Raw genomic sequence first — 15,344 nt, 5'->3', positions numbered from 1 at the left:
GTCAGGTGGCCAAAGTATTGGAGCTTTAGCTTCAGCATCAGTCCTTCCAATAAATACTCAGGATTGATTTCCTTTAGGACTGACTGGTAGAGGGGAGGCTGAGAAGGAAGCCAAAAGTACTGAGTCCTGTAGAATGACACTGCAGCCTTGGAAAGCTCACCGTCGCTCAGGCTCCAGCAGACCCTAGTTCTCAGAGGCAGAGGTGGGTTGGGAAGGACAGGGTGACTGGGAGCAGGCCCAGGAGGCGCAGGTGGACACTCAGTGAACATGGGGGTAGGGCTTGACCTTCAGGACTGCTCCCCGACTAGACAAGTCTTAGAAAATATTCAGCCCCAATCCCTCATTGGGCTTCCCTGGTGGATCAGAAAGTAAAGAATCCACCTGCAATGCGGGAGTCCTGGATTCGATCCCTGGGTTGGGAAGATCCCCTGGAGAAGGAAATAGCAACCCGCTCCAGTATTCTTGCCTGGAAAATCCCAGGGACAGAGGAGCCCGGCAGGCTACAGTCCATGGGGTCGCAAAGAGTCGGACACGACCAAGTGACTGAGCACAGCACAATCCCTTATTTTAAAAGCAAGGAAACCGAGGCCCAGAGCTAGAAAGGCCTACAGCACGGTCACCCTTGGAACTCAGCTCTCCCAACACCCAGTCCACATTGCTTCTACTCCCTGTTGTATTTCCACCTGGTGTGCAGGTGAAAAGTGCCCAAGTATCAGTGCACCCACCATCTTCACCCCTTGTCTCAAGATCATTAGGTAACAGCTCACGTGCGTGCATGTTAAGTCGCTTCAGTCATGTCCAGCTCTGTGTGACCCCGTGGACTACAGCCCTACAGGCTCCTCTGTCCATGAGATTCTCCAGGCAAGAGTACTTGAGTGGGTTGCCATGCCCTCCTCCCAGGGATCTTCCCAACCCTGGGATCGAAACTTCGTCTCTTATGTCTCCTGCATTGGCAGGCAGATTCTTTACCACTAGCGCCTGCAAAGCCCCAGGTAACAGCTACATAAACCAAATTCTAATATGGGTAGGGCATTTATTCTTCTACCAAGCTGTATGTACTGACCTTCCCAGATAACACGTTTGCATTTTCCCTAAGATCTTTCATGTCTAAAACACACTGATGATGGAATTTGGGATTGACTTTAAAGGAAATCCATGAGGAATAAATCCACAAAAATTGGGCAACAAGGTTTGGGGGAGAATGGATACATATGTATGTATGACCAAATCCCTTTGCTGGTCACCTGAAACTACCACTACATTGTTAATCGGCTATACCTCAATACAAAATAAAAAGTTTAAAGTTAAAAAAAAAATTGACCAGCCAGCCTAGGGGATGCCTTTGTATCATTCCCTCCTCTTCAACCCCCAGATTTCCCAACCTCTCATCTGTGGCTCTTTTCTGCAGGGTATATAGAAACATCCCAAGAGGGGCTGAGATCTTCTGCTTCAGTGGATGTGTGAATGCACACTAGGGTGACCCCCATTGTTTACTCACTAAGTTGTGTCCAACTCTTTGGAGACTCCATAGACTGTAGCCTGCCAGGCTCCTCTGTCCATGGGATTTCCCAAGTAAGAATGCTGGAGTGAGTTGCCATTTCCTTCTCCAAGAGATCTTCCTGACCTAGGGGTTGAACCCAAGTCTCCTGAACTGGCAGCTGGATTCTTTTCCACTGAACCACCTGGGAAGCCCAAGGTGGCGCCTAACTGCAGGAAAAGTCTAGGCTTCAGAACTCCACAAACCTGGGCTCATCTGCTTTTCAATCTGTGGGAACTTGAGGATGTTACATCCACCTACTGGACAGTTTCTTCATCTGTAAAATGGACATGATGCTGCACACTCCTAAGATTTCTTTGAGGAAAAAATAGGAGATGGTGTGTGACGTGTCTGCCATGGGCAGATGCTGGATCAGTTAGTTCCCTTTGCTAGCCTATTTCCAAAGAAAGGATATGGTGTCCAGGAGAGGTTTCCAGGAAAAGGGCCCCCAGGGCTGGTTTTGGTGGCAGAATGATAGATTTTATCCAAGTCGTCCCTCCTCCCCGACAGTGCCAATTGTCAGGCCTGGGGCAGCCTCAGCCACTGTTGCTGTGGAAATCTCACTAAGGAACATCCTAAGCTCTTTTCCTGGCTCAGGTCCCCGGAGTGGGTTCCCAACACCGCAGCGCATGCATGCCCTCTGCTATTTTCTCTTGGAACAAATAAAAGCCGGCACCATGACTCATGCTGGTTAACAATAAATCACTACAGAAGCAAAGCCCAGGATACGATGAAACTACCTAACACACGAGAGGGAGGGAGAAAGAGACCGAGAGAAACTGTAGTCACTGGGGACATGTTGGCCAGGGGCCTAGGCCCAAGCCGCCCAGCAGACCCTGCAGTCGGGCAGCACATGGACAAGCAGAGAGTGAGCCACAGAGGGCTGGACGGTTATACAGACGTTTATCCTCACGGAGCTGTGGGCTCCTTCAAGGGCTCAGAAATACAAAGCAGCATTGAGAGCGGCCAAGAAAAGCCTGTCAGCCCCAGAACGCAGCGAACCTGTAAGATGCAGCCTGCAAGTGGTCCTGCATCTCCAGATTTTTCTCTTCTATGTTAGCTTTCTAACTCTTTCTTAAAAAAAAAAAAACAACCGAAACAACACAGGGAAGTTAGAGGCTTGAAGAGTATGTCAGCAAGAGCCTAGGTCACCTCTGACACATTCACAGCCTAGTCAGCCAGAGTCAGAGCCAAGGCCGGTCCTCAGGGCCATAGAATGACCATCGTGCTGATCCTGGCGGGGCAGGGAGCCAACTTCTACGTGCTCTGGGGGTGAGAGGCACAATCTCAATAGTGGAAACATTGAAAGGAAAGTCTCCCGGTTTCTAACCTCTAAGAAAGAAAATAAATCTAATTTGGGCAGTTCAGGGAAGCCAGAGGGATTTGCCAGCTCAGCATCTTTTGCAGCCTCCATCCCCCACCCCTGCCCCCACCAGCAGCCTGTGGGCTCTCGCACCCCCCTCCCTTCTCTGACGCCAGTGCTGTCCGTTTTGTGACTCTAAAGTCCTTCCTAAATCCAGCGCAGGAAAGGAAAGGGGTGCCCCTCCCTTGCACTGAAGAGACGCTAATGTTGAGATTCACTCCATCTTGAGAATGGCTTTCTATAATTTATAAGCTTGAATTTTCGTGACTGGTATTCCATCACTCCTTGGCACTTTATCTGCATTCACCTTAGCCGACACCAGGGGGAGCAAGGCCTCCTCTCTAATCATCTGTTTCCCTTGGATGCCACTAAGGCCCACATCTGCTTCTATTTGGCTAAGCTATAAAATGTGAGACACTAAATTCCTTACTGAAAACCACAAAGTGGAGTAAACATGATTTAAAGTTATATGCAATTAGAAAAACAAATCAACATGCTCTATGAGCTTTTTTCTCACTAATCTTCGCTGTGATCTATCACTAACCTAACCCTTGTTTTCTCCAGGCATGGATAGAATACCTTCTTCTAACTTTCCCTGACTATTTCATGAAGAATCAAGGGCTCTTCAGGACTTCAAACTCTTGCAGATGTTTATTCTTTTCTTTCAACAACTTGCTTTCTACACGGCAGCAACACTCAGACACACAGCCAATGGCAAAAGCTTCCTATTGGTATAAGACCTTCTTGACAAGGTTCCTGTCATTCTCTGTGGAGTTCATAAATCCATCCCACTTTCTCTCTCAAAGTATCTCTTCCTATTTTAGCTGTGAGGAATCATCCTGAGCCAATGATGCAGAGAGACAAAGAGAGGGAGAATATATTGGGTTGGCCAGAAAGTTTTGTGTGGGTTTTCCCCCACTTGGACAAATCCAAATCAACTTCTTGGCCAACTCAATAGAAAAAAACAGTTAAGAGAAATGGAAAATGAAATGGAGTATAAGGAAGAAAAGAGAAGATGGGATGGAGAGTGAAGAGCTAAGAGAATAAAGAGAGAAAGGGGGCTACAAGCCCCCAAGGGCAGGGCTTACCTTTTACTTGTCTGCATCTCTGGTGCTTGGCACAGACCAACAGGAGGAGAAGAGAATGGTTCTAGAACTGGTTCCTAGATCTCAAGGAAGCCCAAAGCTGGATGTTCTTGTTATAAAGAATCTGGGGAAAATGGTCACCCCCAAGGGAGAGGTCGGCATCTTCTGTCTTTTTCTTTCCCCTGGAAACCTTGGAGGGGCCCAGCAGAAGCGAAGTCAGGCAGAGAGCAGAGCTTGACCCCCCACCCCCGCTGCCTTCCCACTCCCCAGAATGGCTTTCCTGCGACAGCAGCCCCTCTCTGAGCTGTCCCCCTGCCTCTCCCCAGCTGCTGAGCCAAGGATTTTGTAACCCAAGGAGGATGACGTTTCCAAAAATGTCAAGACAGGCTTATCCCTCCTGTGGCTCAAGTGAGTCCGCGGCCTTTGTTTCTTCTCGGCTTCTCAAAATAAGAGGAATGCTGTCAGGGTAGCCATTACTCACAGCCCGGAAGGAGGAGGAGGGAAAGCAATCTGAGCTTTAACCAGATGGAAGAAAGTACTTCGAAGGATTTTGCAGAGCCAGTGATTCCCCCAGGCAGCCAGGGGCTCCCTAATGGAACACAGACTGGCTTCTGTGTTCTCTGCTCTCCTACACCCCACCCATCCCCCAGAGATGGGGAGAGGACCAGGCAGGAGAGAGAGGCCAAGGAGCTGCCCCTTAGCCAGCTGGGTGACCTGGGTGAGTGACTTAGCTTCTCTGGGCTGCAGTTTCCATGATTTCAACATGGGGCTGCTTCTCTCTTTCACAAGGCTGTGGCGAAGATTAACCAAATTAATGTCAGAGGAAGTGCCTAGCACAATTTCTGACACAGCCCTCCCCCTGATCATTCATTCTTTGGTGCATTCATTTGTTTATCTGTTCATATAAAGTGCTTTGAAAGTAGATGAACACATGACCCAGTTTTATCAACTCTTTCCTACTGGGGCACGCCACCCCCAGTTCCATTCTTTCAAAGCCTGATAATCACCTGATAATATAATCTAGGGCTTCCCAAGGCTGGCAGAACAGAATTGCCTGTGAAAGTTTAAAAAAGAAAACAGATTCCTCAACCCAACCCAAGACTTAACAAAAATCAGACTCTCTAGAAGTAGGAATGCCCAGGCAAGGCTAATGCCCAAACAGGTTCTGAACCACTGAATCCTTTTTTAAGAGTCTGTGAGTTCTCATGGATTCTGAGGCTAGCTCCTTTCCAGGCTTATGCAGACAGTGACCCTCACTACCTGAATCCAGTAGCGAGAATACAGAGACCAGAAAGCAGGTGGGGGTTACCTGATGCAGGGGGATGATGCAATGTTCTCAAACATGTGGGCATCTATCTGTCTACACTTCATGCCACTTTAGATAGAGTTCTCTGGGCGAGTGAAGGGAGATAAGAGCAGATTTGGAATGTCAGGGAGGTGTGGGTGGGTGGCGAGAAAGATGAGGGATGAACGATGCGAGCCTGGGTTGAGGATGACTTCACCACAAGCTCTGTGAAGACGGGAACTTGTCTGTCCCTCTGGGTCCCTCCCAGGCCCAGCCTTCCCCCCGGAAAGCATGTTAGATAATGCAGCTAAGCGCTGGCACAATCAGGACCCAGCTGTCTGTCCTCTCTGAAGGAAGCCCCTGCCCCTTCTTCACCGAGTGACTTCTCTCCACCTGCAAGCCTCCATCCAAGAGCTGCCTGCTCCAGGAAGCCTTCCCAGAAGGCTGAGCAAGGGCCCTTGGACTGTGCCTCACCCACCTGCTCCCACACACACAGTGCTGTCCTCCACCCCGAGGTCATCAGGTTTGGCCTCTGAGCCCCACCAGACGTAAATGTATGAACTCTGCCTCAATCCGCAGCGTCTGGCACACAGCCAGTTCTCAACTATTTCTTCAGACTGAACTTGTCCAAGCCTGTCCTTTTACAGATGAGGAAACTGAGGCCCTGAGCGAGCAAGTGGATCACCCCGGGTCACTTAAGCCCATCTGGGAATAGATCAGAGCTCTCCCTAGACAGGTCAACAGGCCCATGACCAAAAAATAGTATCTGTCCTTTTGCCTCCAGGCCCTCTCCTCTTTTCTACCTCACCTGAGTCCACATGACTAGTGGAAAGAGCTGTGGACACAATCAGAATATTGTGTCCCGGTTGTGTCTCAGCCTCTACTCAGAGGACCTGAACATTCTCTGGGCCCTGCTTCCTTCTCTCGTCTGATGGGACCGCCCCTCCTTGTCCAGCTGCCTCCCCTAGCCGTGGGCAGGATGAAATGAGCTGTTCAGTGAGTTCACTGGTCACATAGAGAGTATCACTATCCTAATTATGAGCTAAAGGATGCATGCCACACCCCAATTCCAAAGCCTCTTTCCTTGCAACCGCCAGGTACTACCAAGGAACCATCAGACCAGTGCATACCAAGAAGTTAAATGTGTACATTCCACTGAGAAACATCCGCCCACGCTATCACTGTGTTTATGTTTCATTTTCAGAGGAAAGAGTTGTGATAAACCTGGGTGATGGGGGAGATGGGAAAGACTCAGCATGCCTTGGAAAATCAAGCAAGGTTTATCAGACATTTTGAAAAGAGAAAGGGGGATTTTTACACTGTGGATGCAGCCTTTCTGGCAGGGGATGGGGGCGAACATCAGACCACAGATGCTTTCCTGGGGAACTGGGCCAAGGGCATCCCAACACTGGTGGTCCATCTGCAGATGGTACCCAGAAGAGCTCAACACAGCTCTGCTCCCAGCTACATTCCAAGAAGCAGAATGAAGATTCAGCTTGTCTTTGCAAAATGAGCAGCTGCCTGCATCTGTCCATCTGTTAGTCACTCAACAGTTACTGAGACTTGACTGTGTTCAAAGTACTTTGAGCTGCACCAAGGGGGACATTTAAAGTTGCCTCTGCTAACTAGGGGCAAATTATCTAAAGGGGGGGGGGAAATAGACAAGAAGGGTACAAAGCATCATGAGAACTGAGAGAGAACTTTTAGCTGAGAGATCAAGGAGGGCTTCCTGGAGGAAGAGGCACTAATGAGTCAATAAAAGAGAGTCAATTCAATGGTTTGTGATGAAGGGACTGCACACAGAGGCAGGAATGAGAATGCCAAGTGTGGTGATAAAAGGACCAGCAGCCCTGTGAGACTTGGCATCAGGACATGAGGAGGCAAGGGGCATCCAGCTCGACGGCACAAGCTGGCCATTCTCTTCTTCACAGTCAGTGGGTCAGGCCCTCATTTTCCCTTCAAATGGGTTGAAAGTGTGCTTTGCCGTCACCTCCCCTCCCCTTCAGTCTTCTGTTCGAAGTTCTTCTGCACATTAGGAAAAAATGCTGTTTGGCGGTAAGCTGAGGAAGACCCAGAAATTCCCAGGAACAAAGCAGAGCGTCAAGCTTGCGAGATCAACAGCTGTGAGGATGCCTGTCCGCGGGCTCTGTGTCCAAGATGACAGGGAGGCTCCAGGGCCAGCCTGCAGAGTGACAGGCAAGCGCTCTCTACCCACTCCGGGCATTGCTGTGCATCCCCACTGGGCACTGAGGGCCCTCTGTTCATCAGTACTGATAAAGACCTTGTATGATGGGGAAAGTTTTCTGTATTTTTATTTGTTTATTTTTGCCTGCGCTGGGTCTTCATTGCTGTGCGTGGGCTTCCTCTAGTTGCAGTGCGCTGAGACTACTCTTGGTTGCGGTGCATGGACTTCTCACTGGGGTGGCTTCTCTTGTTGCAGAGCATGGGCTCTAGAGCACAGGCTCAGTATTTGTAGCACACAGGCTTAGTTGCCCCAAGGAATGTGGAATCTTCCCTGGCCAGGGCCCAACCCACGTCCCCTACATTGGCAGGCAGATTCTTAACCACTGGATCACCAGGGAAGTCCCAGGAGAAAATGTTTAAGCACCTTAACAGTTTTCAATAGGAAAAGGGATGAAACTTCAATATTCATCAATAGGAGAATGGTAAAGACTCTGCCTGCAGTGCAAGAGACCCAGGTGTGATCCTGCGTCAGAAAGATCTCCTGGAGAAGGTGATGGCAACACACTCCAGTATTTTTGCCTGGAGAATTCCATGGACAGAGGAGCTTCGTGGGTTATAGTCCTTGGAGTCACAAACAGTCAGACATGACTGAACAAATAACACTACTACTATTACACTACTAACCAGTATAAAGGATGAGACAGAGTTATTCTATCCATCTATACCAGCACCGCCCCTAACAGTGAGGGTCCTGGGTTGAAAAAACAAATGGGGCCTCTGGCCCATGGCCCATCATCTTTTCATCCCACCTATAGTTCCCTCTTGGTGTTAAAGGGATCTCACACGTGTGGACACCCCACCCTATATATATATCCAAGCTCTGTCCACACGTCCGGAGAAGGCAATGGCACCCCACTCCAGTACTCTTGCCTGGACAATCCCATGGCCGGAGGGGCCTGGTAGGCTGCAGTCCATGGGGTCGCTAAGAGTCGGACATGACTGAGCGACTTCACTTTCACTTTTCACTTTGATGCACTGGAGAAGGACATGGCAACCCACTCCAGTGTTCTTGCCTGGAGAACCCCAGGGACGGGGGAGCCTGGTGGGCTGCCGTCTATGGGGTTGCACAGAGTCGGACACGACTGAAGCGACTTAGCAGCAGCAGCAGCAGTCCACACCCCTAGCAAGTGGTGGTGTGGTCCACCATCAGAAAGGCAGATCCAGGGAAGAAACCTGTCCTGAGCTGTTGGAGCTGGCAATTCTGGTGTCCCAATGACCCAGAGTGGGGGGATGTGGGCTCTGGATTCCTCTCCCCTTGACCCCCAGGACTCCTCACCCCATAGAAAGGGGTGAGAAGGGTCAGTGCAGGACCTCGGCAGGGGTGACCAGGTCTAAGTGTGGCGTTGATATATACTGCCATGAAAAGTATAAAATAATTAAGTGAAACAGCACACTGCAGAACCATGTGTGTAGAGTGATTTCATTTTTTCAATTTCCTACATAAATGCCAGAAGTTTTTCTGCATCCCTGCTGCTAATAGTAATTTCATCTATAGAGGGCTGGGTTGAGAAGGGAAGTGAATGGTCTTGCACGTTATACTTTCCACAGTTCTGTGCTGTGAATGTTATATAAGCATGTATTATTTTTATAATCTAAATTCTTAATAGTTTTTGTGTCATACTTTTTTGCATCAATTAAAGCAGATAATTCTATATGTTTCCTTATGACCAAAAGAAACAAAATTTTTTTAAAAATCCAAACTTTTTTGGATTTTTTGGATTTTTTAAAAAATCCAAAAATCCTGGATCATTCCTGGATGGTCAAGGAGGTTGTTGTGGTCGTGATCCCCATAATGTAGCAAAAATTCCTCAGACATATGTTTTTTCACTTGTCCAGAGGGCCTCCTCTCTGCTTCTTCAGTGGGTCTTTCATACAAGGACTTCCCATCCTGCCTGCATGTCTGGGAGCTTCTAAAATTAGATTTCCAGGTCCCAGGCCCCAACTGACTGAATTAGAGTCTTCTGGACATTGTGCTCAGGATTCTGCATTTGTAACTCCCCAGGTGATTCTGATGACCAGCAAGGCCTGGGGCCCCCCCACCCTTGAAGCCCTGGGTAATCAGTAGCCTGGGCAGTGGCTCAGTCCCATTCAGTAGATGGGAACACTGAGGCCCAAGGCAGTTAACAGCCTTGTCTCAGACCAGGATGTGCAGTCTGTGGTTCCCCCCCTAGAGCTGGTTCTCTTCTCCCAGCTGAGTCAACAGGTGTTGGCAGACAAAAGAAGGCCTGCTGTCAGTGGTCCCAGTTGCAGGCTATCGGATTACAGTGGTGCCACTAAGCCAGGCATTTAGCATTTGTTCAACAACTATATTTGGAGGACCTAATCGGTGTTGGGCACTGTCTGGAGCTGGAGTGTTTAGAGCTGCCAACCTGACCGACAAGGTCCTAGCTCCCTAGCAGTTCAAATCCTACTGAGAGATAAAGATGATCAGAAGACAGCATCTGAGAGTGCAGAGTGCTATGAGAAAGAGAAGGCAAGGTGGGGAGGTGGGAGTGACAGGTAATCAGGAAAAGCATCTTTGGGAAAGTGACATTGGAACTGAGTCCTAAATGATGACCCCTCTGTGCACAGCGTTCATAGCAGCCGTGGTAAAGGTGGGGAGAGACTGGTGGGCCACAGTGAGAAATACAGCGCCTCGGGAGACCTGGTGAAGAGGATGGATTTCACTAGAATGGATGTGGGGCTTGGAGCCAGCAAGGGCTGTGGTGGTCATGCTTCTGTTCCCCTACGTGGTGCTTCTCAAACCTGGAGGGCTTGTTAACACACAGATGCTGGAACCCACCTACAGTTTCTATTCTCTTCCTTGCTGGTCTCAGGTAGGGCCCAAGATGATGCGTTTCTAACAAGCTCCTGGGGAGGCAGGTGCGGCTGGGCTAGGGACCATCTTGAGAACCACTGCTGTGCTTTAATGGCCTGTTGTTCTGCCCGCCTGCTCTGCTAGGCTGGAGGCCTCCGGAAGGCAGAGACCGCGTGTTCCCCGCCCCACCCTCAGCGCTTGCCCATTCACAGGAGTTCAGTAAGTGCGTAAGAGTCAGTGGATGAATGAGGGTGTGGGTCATCAGCCACAGGAAATAATATCATAAAGGCCTTAGAATGTATACGCACTGTGTAACTCTATTAGTCAGGGCTCCTCAGAGAAACAGAATAGATAGGTAGAGAAAGGGAGAGAGAGATTATAAGGAGTTGGCTCATAAGGTTATGGAGGCTGGCAGTTCCCCACATCTGCAGTGTGACTCAGCAGATTGAAGACCCAGGAGAGCTGATAGTGTAGTTCCAGTGTGAAAGCCAACAAGCTGGAGACCTAGGAAGAGCCAGCATTTCCATTTGAGTCCAAGGCAAGAAAAAGTCAGTATCTCAGCTCAGAGGCAGTCAGTCAGGATGGATTCTCTCTCATTCAGGGGAGGGTCAGCCTTTTTGTCCTATTCGGGCCTTCGACTGATTAGACAAGGCCCACCCATATTGGGGAGGACAATCTGCTTTACTCAGTGTACAGATTTAACTAGTAATCTCACCAAAAGCACCCTCACAGACACACCCAGAATACTGTTTGACCAAATATCTGGGCACCACCTTGGACCAGTCAGGTTGACACATGAAAACTGAACCATCACAGTGTACATGGTTGTTTAAAATACACCCAGTGGATCCTCATGTCTGAGGAGGGGTTTATGGAGGAAGGGAGTAAGAAATGTGCTGGCAGACAGAGGGGTTCTCGTTCTCCTGGCCTCCAGGAGTCCAGGCCTACCAGGCACCTAGGCCACAGTGAACCACAAGCCCCTCCAACCGGCCCAGCTCCCCTCGGCAGGCCCTGGGGGTGGGGAGAGCTCTCCCTTCACACCCCACCCCCAGCCAGGCCAGAGTTTGCTGTGCTTAGCGCTTCCCCCGCCCCATCTTGAACACATTAGCCCCCATACTCAGCTGGCTGGAGGAGGTTACATTTTCCATGGAGAGAGAGCGAGAGAAACAGCTTGCTAGAGGAATAGTCTCTCTTTGTTCCCTTAAGCTCTCTGCTCCTCAAGTGGGAGCCCCTCCCTGATGCCTCGATCTGATTTCAGTGAAGGAAATGAAGCCAGCGAGAAATGGAGCAGAGGGCCTGGAGTGGGTTTGAGTGGAGGAGGGGTGCTGGAGAGAGGAACAGGTGAGGAAGGGCAGCGTCTCCTGGGGGGCAGGCCCAGCTGGCTTGGGTAGGGGAGGGCAGCCCTCTCCACATGCTAGGTGCTGCCCCGCGCCCAGAGCTGGGTTTGCTGAACTTGCCCCTCCTTCATGATGATGGACGGAGCACCAGACTTGCAGTCCCAACTCTGAAACTGACCAGTGTCTCCCCACAGGCCTGTCACATCCACCTTCTGAGCCTCAGATACAGTCTGTCCTTTCAGCCCCAAAACTGTTCTGGTGATCAAAATCAAATACGATTTAATTGCATCAATTATCCTTCAATTAAAAATAAATTTTAAAAATTTTAAATGATTCATTAAAGTAAATGGTTGATGATAATTGGACTTTCTGGGATGTGAAATCCAGGTCTCACAGTGAGGGGCAAAGAAGCTGACCAGAGAGGGGATGAAGCCCACATCTTGCCTCTACAAGCAAGTCCAGGCTGACCAGCCTGACTTAGGACCTCCTCCAGGAGCAAGCCCATTCTTTAAAGATGTCCTTTTTCCTTCCCCAACAGCTGGTGGCCTTTTTGTTCCCATGGTTTCTGCTGGTCCCATCTACTGGGGAGCTAAACTGCTCACAACTGCCTCCCCAGACACAGCCAGTAAAGGCCAAGCTGAGCCTAGACTCTCAGCCTCTTCCACCCTCCAAGGCTTGGAGTGGGGAACACTGTCCTGGGAGTCAGGACACCCTGCACCCACCCTGCTCTGCCACCATCTCCTCTGAGTCGTCAGACATACACTTCCGATGCCTCAGTGGGACATGACAAACTTAGCCCAAGGAACCTCCACATTTCCTCCCAACTCTGATGGTCTACAAGACCAGTTACCAGGTAACCAGAACATCTGGGCTACAGGGCTTCCTGTCCAAGGGGCTTGTTGTAAGTGGGATGCACGCAGAACAAAAGGATTTCTGTTTCCACAAGGCTGAAACTGAGGGCAGTTTATGCATTCAGTTAAACAACCAGGAGAAATAATATACATGGTGTCGGCAAGTCTGCCCACCACTCACACATTAAGTATATGCCCCAGATGAAGCATGAGCTGGGGGATGTGAATCTGCTCCTCTCTCACTGATCCTGGATGCTGTGTTCCTCTTTTAGCATAGTAGTATATGGAATTTCTAAGGGTAATTTTAACTATGTGCTTTGGGTTTGGGTTTGCGTTTTTGTTATTGTTTTTGTTTTTTGCCTTATACTCTACTTAGGATACTTTCAGTTATAAATACCTAAAAACTTAATTTAGACTTATGTAGTAAAAAGTAGTTATTGCTTATATATCTGAAGAATCCAGCAGCAGCATGCTTCAGGTACAGTTTGATGCAGGGGTTCACAGTATCAATGGAATTTCAGCTCTTTCTCTTGATGCTTCTCTCAGTCCTTCCTCTCTCAATATGTCAGCTCATGCCCCGCATCAGTAAGGTGGCTGCTAGCAGTTCCAGTTCTGCATCTGTACACCATGTCATCCAGAGAACAGGGACTACTTTGGTCCCTAAGGCCTAAGAGGAGATACTGAGACTGGGTGAGTTACATCACTGACCTGCCATGACGCAACCACTTTAGTCCAAGGATAACACTGGCCTGGCCTGCAGGATCTGCTCAGTCCCTACAACCAGAAATGGAGCCAGCTTTCCTGGATCCACAAATAGAAATGAGGACTGTTGGGAAAATGGAAATGGAAAACTAGGGAAGTAAGCAATATTGACTTTAAATGGGACCTGGGTCACGTCATTGAACCTCTGTGCGAGAAAGCATTCAATTTCTCAGCAGCCTTTTTCCCAGGCACCGCATCTGGAGACTCCTCTTAGGCCTGTTGTTGTTTAGTCTGACACTTTTACAACTCCATGGACCGTGGCGCCCCAGGCTCCTCTGTCCATGGGATTTCCCAGGCAAGAATACTGGGGTGGGTTGCCATTTCCTTCTCCAGGGGATCTTCCCAACCCAAGGATTAAACCGACATCTTCTGTATTGGCAGGCAAATTGTTTATCACTGAGCCACCAGGGAAGTCCCCTCTTAGGCCTGAGGCAAAACCAAAAACTCTCGAAATCGCTGCTGCTGTAGACTGTCAGACAAAAGGTCAGATCGGTCCCTGGGACCTTTCACCCTGGGCTTCAAGACCAGCCTAGCAGGGTGGTCTGCTAGGGCAGATGAGGGCGATGGGGCCCAAGGAATTGTGATGCTAAAACACTGGCCACAGCCGGCAGCAGGCATTTCAGGCTGGTTTATGTGGGAAAGCCTGGGGTAACCAGTGAGGGTCTCCTGGAGCAGATGGGACTTTGTGCTGGGTCTTAAAGGGATGGTCTCCAGGTGGGGTCTGCACCCCACAGGGGATGCACAGGACAGCATACTGGAGCCTAGAGATAAAATGACTATTTTTATTTAGTTCTATTTAGGTTTATCTTTTATCTGGAAAAAATAGGATTACTGATGTTCAGTACACAGATTGACAGCTGTGCACTGGTGTAATTGACATGTAAATTTACACGCCCTGGGGGTCCGTGTTACCTTTCTTCCCCTGTCAGTTCAGTCAGTTCAGTTGCTCAGTCATGTCCAGCTCTTTGCGACGCCATGGACTGAAGCAGGCCGGGCCTCCCTGTCCATCACCAACTCCCAGAGTTCCCTCAAACCCATGTCCGTGTAAAAGGTTCAGAGATTAAATTGCCTTGAAGGATGGAACCAGGGCTGAGGTCTCCATCAGGCTTTGTTGGCGAGGGCGTGAGGTAGGGATCCAGGGGCCCCTTCTCCTAGGCCATGTCCTGCTGGGATCCCAGGGGCCTGGCATGCAGCAAGGCTGCATCCTGCCTTCCTCAGGTGGCCATCCCCATAGTAAGCCCCTCCCTTGGCAAGACCCTGCTTAGAAAGCAACACCAGAGACTCCCCTGGCAGCCCTGTGGTTAAGAATCTGCCTGCCAATGTAGGGGACACAGGTTCGATCCCTAGTCCAAGAACTAAGATCCTACACGCCATGGGGCAACTAAGACTGGGCACCACAATGACTGAGCATGCAGTTGTAACTACTGAAGCCCTCGCAGTCATGCTCTGCAACTAGAAAAGTCACCGCAGTGAGAAGCTGGCGGTGGGTCGGGGGCGGCGGGTAGGACGCAGCACCTAGAGGAAAGACCACATGCAGCAACAAAGAGCCGGTGTACTGCACCTCGAGGAAGACCAGCGCAACCAGAAAAGAATAAGGAATAAAAAGAAAGCCACCCCCAGGGAGGGGTCCTCCAGGTCTGTGACCGAAGCCAGCCTCCAATCCTCCCCTCTGAGCAGCCCATCTCCCCGCCTCCATGGGAGGAAGGCTGGGAGCCCACAGCCCGTGAGTCACGCTATGTGGCCCATGGAAAGGGCCTGATGCTTGCCACGACCTTTGGGGTTTGCCATCTGGTGCCCACGCCAGAGGGTATAGGGTGTCCAGCCCCTGGGAAGCGCAACAGGCCTTGAGGCTACAGATGGCTATATAAGGCTGAGGCTGCCGGAGCGGCAGGGGTGCCAGACCCCAGGAGCAATTTGGCTGGTCTTGGGGGTGACGCAAACATTTCCCCTGCGCTTCGCCAGTTATCCCGCCAGTGAGACTGAATCATATTCTCAAAACCTCAAGCCTGATGGGCACACGTAATGCCGAGACTCAAGAATGGCAAAGAGGGCTGACCCAGGCCCCCCCTCCTTCATGACAAAG

At 50.0% G+C, this 15,344-nt stretch overlaps 1 protein-coding gene across 1 annotated transcript in view; it reads left to right on the top strand.

The window, feature by feature from the left end:
* Positions 1-15,344, top strand: part of ITGA11 (integrin subunit alpha 11) — a 132,583-nt gene that overhangs the window by 46,107 nt on the left and 71,132 nt on the right. The window lies entirely within an intron of this gene.

This window comes from Odocoileus virginianus, chromosome 6, assembly GCF_023699985.2.
Source record: "Odocoileus virginianus isolate 20LAN1187 ecotype Illinois chromosome 6, Ovbor_1.2, whole genome shotgun sequence".
Taxonomy (NCBI): Eukaryota; Metazoa; Chordata; class Mammalia; order Artiodactyla; family Cervidae; genus Odocoileus; species Odocoileus virginianus.
The sequence above is the reverse complement of the archived record's forward strand: the minus strand, read 5'-3'. Positions and strand labels throughout refer to the sequence as shown.